This window comes from Microtus ochrogaster, chromosome 2 (assembly GCF_000317375.1).
Source record: "Microtus ochrogaster isolate Prairie Vole_2 chromosome 2, MicOch1.0, whole genome shotgun sequence".
Lineage (NCBI taxonomy): Eukaryota > Metazoa > Chordata > Mammalia > Rodentia > Cricetidae > Microtus > Microtus ochrogaster.
This window is the reverse complement of record NC_022010.1, coordinates 94790382-94799870: the sequence shown is the minus strand read 5'-3', so window position 1 is coordinate 94799870 and position 9489 is coordinate 94790382. Positions and strand designations below refer to the sequence as shown.

The 9489-nt window shown below is 42.1% G+C and overlaps 1 pseudogene; it reads right to left on the bottom strand.

Annotated features, from left to right (window-relative positions):
* Nucleotides 1-4788: 4788 nt before the first annotated feature.
* LOC101981138 lies at nucleotides 4789-5487 on the bottom strand (annotated as a pseudogene).
* Between the last annotated feature and the right edge of the window lie 4002 nt (nucleotides 5488-9489).

Below are 9489 nucleotides of genomic sequence, written 5' to 3'. Positions count from 1 at the left end.
GCCATGTAAAGTAGTATTGCTGTGGGACAATGATCTTGTATCCTGTAAAGATTTGTCAGTTGTATTGCTTTCATAAAATGCTGATTGGCTAGTAGCCAGGCAGGAAGTATAGGCAGAGCAACGAGGACAGGAGAATTCTGGGAAGAAGAAAGACTCAGTCATCAGTCATCACCCAGATGCAGAGGAAGCAAGATGAGAATGCCTCTCTGATAAAAGGTACCAAGCCATGTGACTGGCACAGATAAGAATTAATGTAGGGTGTGAGAGTTAATAAGAAGCCTGAGCTACACCTTACTAGACCTGGATGGAGGTGGGTGGTCCTTGGACTTCCCACAGGGCAGGGAACCCTGATTGCTCTTTGGGCTGATGAGGGAGGGGGATTTGATTGGGGGACGGGGAGGGAAATGGGAGGCAGTGGTGGGGAAGAGACAGAAATCTTTAATAAATAAATAAATTAAAAAAGAAGCCTGAGCTAATATACCAACCAGTTTATGATTAATGTAGACCTCTGTGTATTTCTTTGGGACTGAATGGCTGTGGGACTGGGCAGAACAGAAACTACTGCCAACATAATATAATCTAATTACTACCAAGTGATCAAGGAAGTTTTTCATAAGTAAAGATTCAGACAGAGGAATGAGAAACTAAATAAAGAATACACAAAGAGCAATTTTGAAAATTGTTTTCCAAACCTTCATGAATGAAATACTAGTTTGGCTATCAAAACAGGGGTTTATAGTTCTTCTCATTTTTTAAACAAGGAAATTAAATTTAGTTAATGGCTTTTATAGTTTTTAGGAAACCATGAGCCCTGTGTCTACACAGTTTTATGAATGAGACATCAGTGAGGGAGATCATCATAGAGACAGATGAATACAGAAGTAATTTTTGAAGGGAGTCTGTGTCTTGTCATTTAAGTTCTTGGATGTGCCACATTCATTCAGAAATCATTAGCCACATGGCTGTTACTACTGTGTCTGAAACTAGTGGGATTGTCCCTAATGCAACCATGATCACAAGTTCAATTATTCTCTAAAGGCTGTCATCCCTGCCAGGCAGTGTTGGCACACACCTTTAATCCCAGGACTCGGGAGACAGAGGCAGGTGAATCTCTGTTAGTTCAAGGCCAGCCTGGTCTAAAGAGCTAGTTTCAGGGCCAGCTAGGGCTATACACAGAAAAACCCTGTCTTGAAAAACCAAAAAATAAATAAAAAAGACTGTCATCTTCATTACTATCATTTTTTTTTCCTATCAGGCTACCAAAGAGGGCAGAGATCAAAAGGAAAAACAACCAATAACAACAATGACAAAAGCCAATGGCTGGAGACCCCTTAGTTTGGTTTCTGTTCAGACTGTAGAGTTCCATGCTTCACTGTTGATAAATAGAAAGGTGATAACAAAATATAGTCACATATTCATCCATTACCATCTTTCTGTAGTATCCTGTGGCTGCTGAACACAGAACATCCCATGTTATCCTCACAGTGGCTCAATAGGTGGCTAATTTTATTATCTCTGTTTTATTGAACTGGAAACTGATATTGAGACAGTTGGTTAAATATTGTTCAAACCCACAGTGCTACCTTGGGAAAGACACAGACATATTGCTGAAACAAAACACTAGGGGCTAAGTATTGATAAAGAAAAAAATCTTACAGGGCTGGAAGGGTGGCTCAGTCAGCAAAGTGCTTGCTTCACATGGATGAGGACCTGAATTCAACTCTCAAAACCCAGGTAAAAAGTCGGGAGAAGTGATACGTGCTTATAATATCAGTGCTGGGGAGATGGAGATAAAGGCTTGATAGCTAAGTAGACTAGCCAGAGTGACCTCAGGTCCCAGGGAGAGACCTTGTCTTATAAACCATGATGGATAACTCTCAAAGAAAGGTGCATGAAGCTGACCTCCGGCATCCACACATGTGCATGTGCGTGGGTGTGCATGCACACATGCACACATGCACACACACACACACACACACACTTCCCCTTACCCCCCATACAAAACACAAAGAAAAGGAGTTTATTTCACTCACAGTTTTGGAGACAACATCAGCAACATGGAGCTTGCTTGGGTAATGCCCCTCAGTGCATATCTCATCAGGTGATGTTTGGGAGCAAAAGAAAGATCCTATGACCAGACAAGCTGGTTAGTGATCCGGAGGGAGAGGGACTCTGGGGTCAGGCACACTCATTTGTAATAATTTCATCTCAGAAGATATTTAAATGTCATAAGAGAATGACCTTAATCTCACCAAGGACAGTGCCTAATGACCTAACCAAATAACTCCTATGAGACTCCACCCTTCAAGGTCCTGTCATCTCTTGACAGTCCAACCTGGGGCCAGGCTTCCAACACATGGATTCTGGGGGACACTCTCAAACATACCCAAATTTTAACAGGTTCTGCACCTTCCTGCTATTTTATTTATGGCAATTCCAAAAGAGTTCAGGAGGCAGGAGGGCAGTGATTTAAAATGTCATTTCCAAACCCCTTCTTTACTATATAGAGAAGCCTGGGCAGTGGGCAGTTGATGATTCCCATGAGGAAAGAACCCAAACCAAGTCTCCAACAAAACTGGGCCCCTTGCTTTGTTGAAGTATCCTTAGAATGGGCTAACTCCTGACAGCCAGTATAGACTTCAAATACAGATATCACTTAGTTTCTAATGGAGTGGCTTTCTGACAAATTCATAGGAAGCTGAAATGTGTTTAATATGCTAGAAGTAGAAACCCCAGATGGGTATTTTATAGACAGGATAACAGAAGAAAACATAACTGTGGCATACCAAAGAATCTGTTGTTATTCCTCATGCCAAGCATCAACAGAGGATCATGCTATATATTGCTAGCCTGGGAAACAAAATCAAACAAATTTCAATTATATTGTCCCTTAAATGCAAGCCATCTTCACACTGCCATAAAAGGAAAAATTGTACCCTGTTAAACTTTTTTTTTTTAAAATATGAGAAAGTTGTGTAGAAGTGTCCCCAAAGTAGGGACTCTCATTTTCTTTCTTTTCTTTAAATTGATTTTTATTAAGTTCTACCTTCTTCTCTGTTAAGCTTTTGAGTAGGTCCATTGAACACATGCATCCACTCGTTAACCCCTGGGGATGTCTGTTTGTTGTCTACATGCCCATTCCCTTATTTTATGGGCCAATTTCCTTAACTTATTCTGATGTTAAGGTTCATCTTCATTATTCTATTGAAAGCTTTTGGTTTATTATTTTCCCCCACATTCCAATATTTACAATGGGATTCTTTTTAAAAAATTCTTCTCTTATATATTACATCTTGATAGCAGTATCCTTTCCCCCTCCCCTAGTCTTTCCCTCCATATCTGCTCTCCCCCCAGATTCACCCCCTTTCACTCCCCCTCAGAAATATGAGGCCTCCTAGCAACACCAATCAAACAAGGCATAAAAACTACAATAAGACCAGGCACATTCCATCACATCAAGGCTGGATAAGACAGCCAGTAGGAGGAAAAGTGTCCCAAAAGTAGGCAAAAGAGTCAGGGACCACCTCTGCTTCCACTGTTAAGAATTCCACAAAAACACCAAGTGACTTAGTCATAACATGTGTGCAGAAGACCTAGGTCAGAGCCCCCCAGTCTCTCTGATCTTTGTGAGTCCCCTTGAGTTCCAGGCTGTGTTCTTATGGTGTCCCTGACTTCTCTGGTTCTTCTCCCCCTTCCTTCCCATTCTTAGAAGGATATCCAGACCTCCACCTAATGTTTTTGGCTGTGGGACTCTATCTGCTCCTATCAGCCGTGGGATGAAGTCTCTCTGCTCTCTTTGATGATAATTATGCGAGGATCTGGTCCCAGAATTCTCTGTAGGCAGGAGAAACTGCAGGTCAAAGATTTTGTGGCTGCGTTGGTGTACCAATCCTTCTACTTGAGGGCTTGCCTGGCTACAGAAGACGGCTGGTGCAGGCTCCATGTCCCTCATCACTAGGAGTCTGCTAGGGTTACTCTTGTAGATCCCACGGAGTTTCCATTGCACTAGGTTTCCATTTCGTCCCCGAAATGCCCCCCCCCCCCCGTTTCAGTTGTTTTTTCCAATATTTTCTACCTCGACTTTCCCTTACCTGATCCCTCCTGTTCCCAACCTTACCTGCCTCCAGTTCTCTCATGAAATATATTTCCCTTTTCCAGGGAGATCTTTCTGTCCCCCACTAAAGCATTCTTGTTACTTAGCCTCCCTGGGTCTGTGAATTGTAGCATGATGATCTTTTATAATATCCACTTATGAGTGAGCACACACCATGTTTGTTTCTCTGGGTCTGGGTTACCTCACTCAGAATGATTTTTTTTCTAGTTTCATCCATTTTCCTGGAAACTTCACAATGTCATACAAGTGGATTCTTATGCTTCTAAGTTTATTTCTTTTTCTTCATAAAATTATTTTGAAACCTTTGCTGACTTCCTGGCCTGCACCGTGGCTCATATCTTGCCCATGCTTTGTCTCTTCAGAACAGGGGTACAGTGGACATTCAACAGTGAGGCATATAGTAAGTAGGCACTTAACAGTGAGGTCAACACAGTGATAAAGTGGGCACTTAACAGTGAGACCAGAACAGAGGTAGTGGACACTCACAGTGAGTTCAGAATAGAGGTACAGTGGACACTCAACAGTGAGACCAGAACAGGGGTACAGAAGGAACTCAACAGTGAGGATGACCATGGGTACAGGGCTAGTGCCTTCGGATTGCCATGTGTGATTTTTTGCAATAGGAGCATAAAAAAGAACACCTCACTATCTAAGATCTAAGGTAGTCTGCCCACTTTTTTTTTTTTTTTTACAGTTCTTACTTAGTTTTTTTTCCATAATCATAAACTTAACTCTGCAATCCAGCTAGACTTGAAGGGGAATGAGGAAAATATGGAACCCAAAGAACTTCAGTGAGAGCAGAGATTACAGGGTACAGCGAGCAGATGGGGCTGGGGTGCTCTCCTGAGCTACAGAAGGAATGGTCTGGTGGGTAAGAAGTCCGCAAGTCAAAAGAATTAGAGTTGTCCACAGTCGGAAATGGTGATCTTCTTGCTGGTCTTGCCATTCCTGGACCCCAAACGCTCCATGGCTTCCACAATGTTCATGCCTTCTTTCACCTCCCCAAAGACCACATGTTTGCCATCCAGCCACTCAGTCTTGGTGGTGCAGATAAAAAACTAGGAACAGTTTGTGTTTGGTCCAGCATTTGCCATGGACAAGATGCCAGGACCTGTATGCTTCAAGATGAAGTTCTCATCCTCAAATTTTTCTCCGTAGATGGATCTGCCGCCAGTGCCATTATGACCTGTGAAGTCACCACCCTGGCACATGAATCCTGGAATAATCCTGTGAAAGGAAGAACCCTTATATCCAAATCCTTTCTCTCCAGTGCTCAGGGCACGAAAGTTTTCTGCTGTCTTTGGAACTTTGTCTGCAAACAGCTGGAAGGAGACGCGGCCCAAGGGCGATGTCGAAGAACACGGTGGGGTTGATCATGGCTGCAGCAAGCGGTGAGAGGGGACAGCGGCCGTCCGCAAAGCCAGTCTGCCCACTTTTCGTATCTACTGGGAGAAAGACATTTTTGGCCCTAGAAGTTGTTAGAGAGACCAATCAGTGGCCTCAGAAATAATTAGGTGCCATCAGTAAAACTCAGGATGGACAAAAACCATAAGTAAATTAAATTACCATCCTAAGAAAACTTCAGTCACGAACTAAAGCTGAGATTGAAGTGCGTTCATGATTGGTGTTCATATTCGAGCAAACCACCGACAAACCTTGAAGCAAACTCCTGCTCCTTTTTTCCCAGTTCACAGTTCTGTTATTTCCGTTACTCTCAGGCCAAATATTTAATATCACTTGAGTGTGATTAATTTTTATCACATGTTTGAATGTTACAAAGCCCTGAATCAGGTTTCCTTTTTGATCAGAATCTAGTTACCAATAAATAGCTCATTGGAAGCTCACACTATAAGTAGTTTGTGTGTGCTGAGCCTTGGTATCCTTTAAGTGTTTTATAGATCAATATGGTTGAGACACTTCCTAGTGAGTCATGTTTGTGTTTAGCAATGGGAGATACTTCTAAAATGTTCCTTGTTTCCCTTCACAAATTTGTCCCCTTTTCTTATACTTTCTATCTGCTCATCTAGTGAACACTTACTGGGTGTCTTCTTACAGATTATCAGGGTTATGGTGGAAAGGATAAAGAGACAAGTTCCAGTCATTTAAGAACATCCAGTGAAGTCAGTTGGAATGGGCGTAGGGAGGCACTTGGCTAGTAGTCAGTTCATTAAAGAGAGGCTTATTTGCGATCCTTATTAGGTAGCATTTCCCCATTAACCAGGGAGTAACACAGGCTTTGTAAAAGTAGGCTGTCTTTATTGGTTATATGACTTTGGGGGCAAATTCTTCACATATTCTGAGGATTCTTTGGCTGCTTCCATGGCTGTGTTAGATTTCCATCAGTGTAACAAGACTCACGAGGCGCTCAGCTAGGAGGGAGGAAAGGATGATTTTGATGTACAGGTTCAGAGATTTCTGTCCATGGCCGCTGGTCTGTGTCCCTTCTGGGTCTGTGGAACATCATGAGCAGGGAGAGCTGCCGAGCTCATTAGAGTTGAGAAACAGGGTGAAAGAAGTAAAGGAGAGACAGACTCAGAGTCCGTCCAAGGTCCCAGCATACCCTTAAAGGACATGCATCTCCCATTGACTTACTTTTGGGATATGAAGTAACACAGTGGCCAGGCACTTGCCTAATATCCTCAAGGTCCTGGATTCAACCCCAGCACCACCCAAAGCCACTCAAACCCAACCCCAAACCAAATTAAAAACCAAATTACAGTAATAAAAACACTCCAAACCAATTACTTGTTCTTCCCACTAGGATCGTCCTGACATTTCACCACCCTCAATGTGTCATGAGCTGTAACAGTGTCTTCAACCTAGAAATTGTGGAGGACATTTGGGAAACAAACCAGAACAGCTATTGAGGGAGAAAAATCAACTTTACTTCTATGAATTTAAAACTAAGAACCATTACTACCTGGAACAATCTAACTATTGTGATGTTGAGACAGCCTAATGTAGTTCAGTTGGCCTCTAACTGGTTGAGATGGAGGATGAGATTGAAGCCTGGAACCTCTAGCTTCCCCTTCTGCTGTATCTAGGATTAGAGGCAGTGATAGAAATCAAGCCTAAAGCCTCTGGTATTCTAGGTGGGCTCCCACCCACCAAGCTACATCACAATCACAAGTGAGAGCCCTTAACTATCAGAGAAATTCTTGTTCCCTTTTCTTATTGTGTCTAAAACACTTTGAGAATAAGGTGGATTAAAGATACAGAAAGAATTCAGTCAAGACAGTACCCTCCCCTCCTTGTGTTTTCTTTGTCTAAGTACTCACCTATGTTCCCAGGTAACTAAAAAGCTCATGCAATATTGTATGTGGGTGTGGTTATTGCGAAAGTTTTGAGAGCCCAAGCCTTGGCCACATGAAGGTGCTCCACCATCAAGGAGTGGATTTCAGGGACATCCATTTGCAAATTCTCAAGTCCCTAAGTTCTATCAATACATATAATGGACTTACTTTGTGGGTATAACAGAACCCACATTTTCTACTTAAGTCTTATATTGCATAGAACTCCTCTTTCCCTAGAGGGAAAACAGCCCCTACAATGTCAGACACGGGACAGAGGCTCAAGTTGGCTGAGCCATTGGTCTTCGGTGGTTACTTGTGGACTCTGAAGCTGATGAATAATTTGAGACAGACTCAATAGCTCATTATTTGGGGAACCCAAATCTGTGATATGATGTGTGCATTCCTCATGTCCTGGGAGGACTTAGCTGCTTGCGATCTTTTGTACATTTTCCTCCTTCAGTTCCCAAATATTTAGCTATTATCTGCTGATCCAGACAACAGTTTTATGAATGCCATTCAGTTGTACTGCCACTGTGGCTTTTAGTGTTCACATAGCTTCCAGATATCTCATCTCATGGGCAAATCATGAGCATTCCTTTTGACTTGTCATGTTGTCTGGATTGTGCCTGACATTTGAATGACTCTGATTACGTGCACCCATATTTAGGTGAAACTCTTATTGCTTCACTTTCAACCCTAGAAAGGTGAATGTTAGTTGAGTAATCTTTCATTTTAGCTTTTTTTTTTGTAGAAAATGTCTTAAATGAAATATTTGATATCCAAATACCTTCACGAACAGTGTGTGGACTGTGGAACATTTTTTTGTTGTTGATTGGCCAGCACCCTGAAATACTGTAGTTCAGTAGGTTTACATGTGTTCTGTTGAAAGCTTGCATGTCATTTTCAAACACAATGATGCTGAAAAACAAACAGTAGACTGTATTTGTTTCTGAGGTCTTCCCTAATGAGTTACTGCTAACTGGACATCTTAAGATGGTCAGAATTCATTCTCTTCAAGTTTGGCAGGCTGGAAATCTGCAATCAGGGTGCTGTCAGGATGATCGTGCTCCAAGGCTCCAGGGCAGGCGTAAACCTTGTCCCTCCCTTCTTCTAGTCTCTACTGTTTCCTCCATGTGACCAAGAGTCTCATTCCTTCTTCCAAGTCTTCTCCCCTCCTTGTCTCACTTAAAGGGCACACGCCATTGAATTTAGGACCAATTTGGAAAATTTACTACACACTGGATTCAAGTTTCCTAACTCAATTACACAGATAGACCCCTTTACCTAAAAGGTCACACTCAGAGGTTTCAGGCTTGGAATGTGGACACGTCTTTTTAAGGTCATCATTTAAATTCACCACACACTAAGGTTTCATCACTAAATATTGCACTAGGGTACATGTAAACATTTCTTTTCATCCTTTTGTGTGTGTATACATGTGCTTGTGGCGGTCAGAAGATGGCCTTGGGAATGGAGCTACAGGCAGTTGTAAGCTGGTTGGTGTGGGTTCTGGGAACCAAACTAGGTCTTCTGCAGGAACTTTATGTACTTGTAACCACTGAGGGGTCTCTCCAGCCCCAAACAACGTATTTTGTAACAGCAGTTTCATCTTGTCAGTCAAATAACCTCTGAGTTCAGCAGAGCAAAATGTTGAGCAGAACCAAGAAGTTGTTTCCCTTTAGAAGTTCAGCTTGATAACAAAGATTTGTTCTTGGCGATGTTTCCTCACACAGTTTGAAAGTGCAAAGCTCCTATTGCAATAAACACATGGATTTTGCTCTAGACAAATAAATTTTGGAATCCATGGGACATTTAAAGCTCACATTTTCAACTCACAAAGGTAGTTACCACTAGATGGTAGTCTTGGCTCATCAGGGAGGCAGTGCCAGTCTCTTGAGTAGTGTTTATACCAGGAAAGGATGGCTCAGAGACCATTCTTTTAAGACAGTTTTTACTCCCCTTTAAATATGACAGCAACTAAAAAGCTCAAATGCACATGAAAAGATGTTTATGCCACATGGGAAAAAAATACGGTGGAGTTACAAATTCAAGGGAAACTGAATTCCCACATACTGTGAGAAT